Genomic DNA, 6,035 nt, shown 5'->3' on the forward strand with positions numbered 1-6,035 from the left:
TTAATCCAAATCAATGTAAGCTGAATATTCAAACTTCATAACACTGTGCGTTTTATTTTATTTCTTCAACATCTCAGAATATCTAACTGAATATATATCGTCATTTGACAGTATAATTTAATTTTACCGCTTGCGGCGCTGAAATCATATTTGAAAATGCAGCGCACAGCTGGTCTCTGGTGAGACGCACGCTTTGAAAGTACCTCTTCTGCGTTTGTCTGCAAACTGAATTTCGGCAGAGGCTTTATTTCACTGAAACATCTCAGCAATGTACTTTCAATAGTGTTATGTGAATCTGTGTTTGTGCACCGGTCACAGACACTATAAAAAATCTCTCACATGAGGGATTACTTTGAAATAAAGATTGAAGTTGACTCAGTGAGTGTTAATGGCGTAACGAAAAATGCGAGCAAGGATTAATTCGTTTTTTTCGTGTGTTTATAAACAGTGAAAACAAAACTAAATATTCCACAATACGATAAATTTTTATTAAAATTCTAGTGGCACATGTGGTCTTCGAAGAGCTACAAGGTAAGTTTATGAAAGACGTCGAAATACCTGCAATGCACATACCGGCGTTTTGACATTTAAATTGTTTCAAAGTCATTACTGCAAATAAAAATCGATAGTCATCTCGCACGTTCAAAGATTCTCGTGACGTAATTTTCAAAATGTTTATTTACGTGTAGTGTGCATGCTTCGTTTACTAGTTGCTTCCTAGTAAATAACTCTTTGTAATTCTGTGGTACTATTTCATGTAAACGTATCGTGAGTGACTTATTAGTGCATGTTTCCAAATGTGGCAATAAATATTGCCTCGCGTGCTTACGTGCTGTGGTATGGTAAACACCAAAAATACATTTCCATAAACGAATATTATTGGGCGTTCCTCTTTTGTGAGTTGAAGGCCTTGTGTGCAAAATAAAGGAGAAGATGCAACTTTATTTTGTTGCCCGTTAATTTGCGTTACATAACAACCTTGTTTGTCCGCAAGCGTCGAGAGTCCGTGATAGTTATGTTTCTATATGAGTTGGAAGCAGGAATATACGTTGGCATTATAGGCGAACTAGAAATATCTCGGAGTCGAGTTTTCATATTGTTACGACCATTTTTTTCCCAATATCTGTGCTTCGTAGTGTTTAATACATTGTGTTACAGAATTCACGAAAATGTTGAAATAATTACTCACATTTCAAACCACCACTTGGCATCAGCAGCGTAAACTGAAAAAAAACCATGTTCTGTTAATGAAGCCATGTTATCCCTTCAAGACGTTATTAATAAAAGAAAAATAAAAACAAGCAGATTAAAATGTCTCCTGTCACAGTACATGAAATTGAGAATATAATTAGAGAGATGGAAAAATCAAGAATAATTGGAATTGACGGTATCACTTTTAAATTACTGAAGGAATGCTGCAATCCAATAAGCAAAATTTTGGGCCATATATTTAATGAATCCATCCAGCATGGGATTGTTCCTGAGAGACTGAAGTGTGATATTGCCAACCTTTCTTTAAAAAAGGTGATAAAACTGACATTACCAACTACCAGCCTATCTCCTTTTTACAACCTTTTCTAAAATTCTTGAGAAATGGGTTCACAAGACTTATTGACCACCTCATTCATTATAAGATATTAAATAGTTACCACTTTTAATTTCAACAGGGTGTATCAACAGAACAAACTATTTTCTTCTTCACCCATCAAATCTTAGGACTCTTTTTAATAATGAATTATCTCCTGTTGTTATCTTGTGTGACTTAAGGGCTGTGATAGTGTTAACCATGAAATACTCTTAGCAAAGGCGGAATATTATGGTATAAGTGGATCAGCTGGAGCATGGATTAGATCCTACCTAACTGAAAGAAAGCATATGATCATGTTGAATGACTGAGGGGCACTCTGTGTCATCTAGCTGGAAGTCTGTTGGGTCATACCATGCCAAGTACCCAGGCCTTGACACCAACCATGTCAGATTTTGATGAAACTTGGTACAATTACTTCTTTTACCATCCTGAAAGCACTTGTAAATTTTTTTTGCTCTATCTCTTATAGTTTTTTTAATAAATTTTTAAAGTTGTTAGATTTGGCGTTGTTTCAGCAGTCGGAAATCGTAACTTAAACGTGTTCTCACAACTAAAAAAAATTGTAAGTTAAAGAATACTCAAGATATCAGTATGAAATTTTGGAATAAGTTTGTGTATTATATCTAAATGTTAAAAAAATTACCATAAAGATATAGTAAAATCTTCCAAATGATGTTTAGTTTTACAAAAACTGCAATATATAGAGTCTCAGACCTGATAGAAAGCTCAAATTTTGTTTTAAAATACTCTTAATTGTATAGGCTATTAGATAAAAGAAAAATTATGTTGGCTTTTTAACCTGTTTAACCCTTTCAGACCCTGTGGTTACAATTGTGTACATTAATTTTCACATGTTAACTGCAATAGAAATATTTTTCCTCAATTTGGAGCTGATGTACACATTCTTTTCACCATGCACAAGTGCTGCCATCTGTTGTGCAGCACTATAAACATATCAACAGATTAATGTAGCAGTGCAGAGCAGTTTGTGACCTCAAAAGTACCTGATAGTCTTTGGTAAGCTACAACCCACAGTATAGTTGAGTACCAGTATTGTTGTTTCGCATGAACATTGTAGAATGTTCAATTTATTTATTACAACAATCAATATTTCAAAATCATTTGTTTTACTCAACAAAAAGAGGCGATGTTTTTCTGTGTGCACAATTGTAGCCAAGAGGTCTCAAGAAAAATGTTTTACATAACTTTGAATATCTTGTGTTTCCTTCATATGAAGTTGGAATAGTTTATTTTTATCCTGGCGTTTGTATGAGTTTTGACGGGGATTTATTCAAAACATATGAAGTATGTTGTATTACTAGGTATTGTTATGAGCAGCAATTAGGAAAATAGACATAACATTGAAGCTCCAGTTGATGACAATGTCGTTAGGTCTAATGTTAATTATTATTTTAGGGAAATACCACTACTGATATTATTATTTGTGATTATTTCAGTTCTGTTGATCATGTCAAAGACACAGTATTTCAACATTGAGTGAGATGGAAATGCCATTTTAGAGATGCTGCTGAATGGAGAGGTGTCAGAATCAATTTATCATCAGATGAAGAAGAGAGAAGGAAGTCAGAGTGGGGGCTGACAAAAGAAACCAATGATGAGTCAACTGCAAATAATGAAAATGGTGTGTGCAGTGACAACGAGAGTGATATTCAAGACAGTGATTCACTTACCAACAATGAGCTCAGTGATGTAAAATACATTTTGTCAGAAAGAAAGACATCAAGTGGCGTCATCGTCCTCTCTCTATACTGGATTCATATCACGAATGGGAACACTGTATTGAAGAACAGGAAATACTTTCTCCTTCAACTTATTTCAGCAAGTACATTACCAATGATCTGTTTAGTAATATGGCTGATATGACAAACTTATATGCCTTGCAGAGTGGAACAATTAGCAATTTCAAACAAACACCACCAGCGGAACTCCGAATATTGTTTGGGCTTCATATAATTATGGGAACTCTAAAATTACCTAGAGTCTGAATGTATTGGGACACAACATTGAAAATGCAATTATTTTTGGACAGTGTGCCCAGAAATAGATTCTTCAAACTCATAACAAATTTACATCTTGTTAACAACATGAATATACCAGCAGACAATAAAGACAAGTTATATAAAGTTTGGCCTACATACACTGCCATCCGTAACAGGATACCTCGAATAGAAAACGTGGCCGACCATCTGCCACACCTCCAGATACACCTGTTCAAAGACGACAAGGAGAAACTAGGCCTCCTGAAGAGATTCAGTTTGATGGAACACAGCACTTTCCTCTTCATGAAAGTGGTGCACTCCCTGCCAGGTGCGAATTTCCGGGATGCAAGAGACGTTCATGAATAAAATGTGAAAAATGTAATGTACATCTTTGTAAAAGGAAAAAACTGTCTCCGTTCATTTCATGTCAATTAGAACCACATACTGGACATAATTCCTGACTCATTTCATTTTTTAATTAAAACTATGGTGAGTTTTGCATGTATTTTGTGTGTAAATCGTTTCAATTTTATGTGTAATGATTAAATAAATTAGTTTTGTTTGCTATGATTTCAGTGTTGTTTGAGACCCAGTGTACAGTTTACAATTTTTTTTTCGAAAATGGTAACATATCATTTTATAAGTGTTGCTTCTAAAATCAATAAAAAATCATCCAAGTCCATTACAGTATTTAAAAAAAAAAATTCCTTCCTCCAGAAAAAATTCGGGTCGGAAAGAGTTAATAGTTATCTAATTTTTAAAATAATATTAATTATATTTTAAAAATAAAAAGTACCAAGTGGCTTAGACACCGAAAATAAGTTTTTGTCTTCTTGGAGCAACAATGTACGCTTGGATTTTGTTTTGTTACTCCTGTGTTTTGAAGTAAAAAATTATTACAGTGTTAAATAGTGCTTGGATAGTATTTTATTAAGTTTATTCAAACTTTTAGTAAGTACTGTTACTTAGTTTACAGAGATTCTTTTCCAATATCCTATAAAAGTAACCAGAACAGTAATCAGACCAAAAGTGAAATCAGTATCTCAGATATTCAAACCTGTAGCATAGGGTTATTTAAAAAATGTGACTGTTTCCAAACAACCTACACAGCTTCAAAAAAAGTTACAATCGGTATCTGAATTGAGTGAGGAAGAAAAAGATTTGATCCACTTACGATCTGGAATTAATCTGTGTGAATTTAAGAATATATGTTCACACCACAGCTACTACTTTTTAAATGTTTTTGAAAAGTATCAAACAACATGTGTAGACCCACTAAAAAAACAAAAAGCCCATCAAAAAATCGTTGAAGTGTAGGCATGGATCTTTGTAAACAATTACTGACAAAAAATATTAGCATAAAACCTGGACAAAAGCTTTGCTCAACATGCCGTAACTTTTGTGAGGAAAAATTAAGAGTTGAAGTCAATGAAAGTGAAAGAGATGATGAAGTCATGGCTGAATTAGAATCATTGGAATCCAGAAATGAATCCCTCGTACAAACAAACATTGCTCTTGATAATTTAGGTTTAACACCGATAAAGCTTCATGGCTTGTCAGAACAAAGTAAAGGGTCTTATTTTAAAAGGAAGGTTAGCAGTATTGAAAAAGACAGTGAAAAAGGCAGTTTGAAAAGCATTAAAATATGATGCACCAAGCTCTGATGATGACGAAGAAGATACAAGTGTGGTTGAGAAAGCAAAGGATTTTGATGTAATGATTTCTCTTATGAAAGAGAAGATTTCATCTGTTGGGAGGTCTAGAAAAATCCAGATTCTGACCTTGGCTCCAGATTCTTGGAGTCGAAATAAAGTGATGAAAGAATTTAATGTAAGTGAGTACATGGTGCGACAAGCTAGAAAGCTAACATCTGAAAAGGGTATTTTGGAAACTCCTGGTCCAAAAAAAGGTAAAACTCTTTCTGAAAATACAGTAAGACTTGTAACAGATTTTTATGAAAAGGATGAAAGTTCCAGAGAGCTACCTGGAACAAAAGGCAAAGTAAGTGTTCAAAAAAATGTGTACATGCAAAAAAGACTCATTTTGTGTAACTTGAGAGAACTCTATTATTCTTTCAAATAGGAGAATCCCGAGGTAGAGGTAGGATTTTCAAAATTTTGTTTCTTGAGACCTAAATGGTGTATCCTTGCTGTTGCTGCAGCCACACACATTGTATGTGTATGCAGTATCCACCAGAATGTTAAACTATTACTGGATGCTGTGAAAATTGAAGAATCTTATAAAGACCTAATTAAGATGCTTGTGTGCAACACAGAAAACCAAAACTGCATGCTACATCATTGCGACAGCTTCCTGCAAATACTGCACTAACTGAGTACTTAACTGAAAAACTAAGTGAAGATTATGATTTAGAAGAAGAAATTGTAATCAGTCAGTGGGTTAACACAGACAGGGCAGAAATGATCAAACAGTCTATCAGTATTGAA

At 34.1% G+C, this 6,035-nt stretch overlaps 1 long non-coding RNA gene across 1 annotated transcript; it reads left to right on the forward strand.

The window, feature by feature from the left end:
• Positions 1-642: 642 nt before the first annotated feature.
• On the forward strand, positions 643-4,270 carry LOC126354171 (uncharacterized). The gene is made up of 2 exons (XR_007565272.1): positions 643-2,150; positions 3,046-4,270. It is a non-coding gene; the product is annotated as an uncharacterized LOC126354171 (long non-coding RNA).
• Positions 4,271-6,035: the final 1,765 nt, after the last annotated feature.

The sequence above is a fragment of the Schistocerca gregaria genome, chromosome 3 (genome assembly GCF_023897955.1).
Source record: "Schistocerca gregaria isolate iqSchGreg1 chromosome 3, iqSchGreg1.2, whole genome shotgun sequence".
Lineage (NCBI taxonomy): Eukaryota > Metazoa > Arthropoda > Insecta > Orthoptera > Acrididae > Schistocerca > Schistocerca gregaria.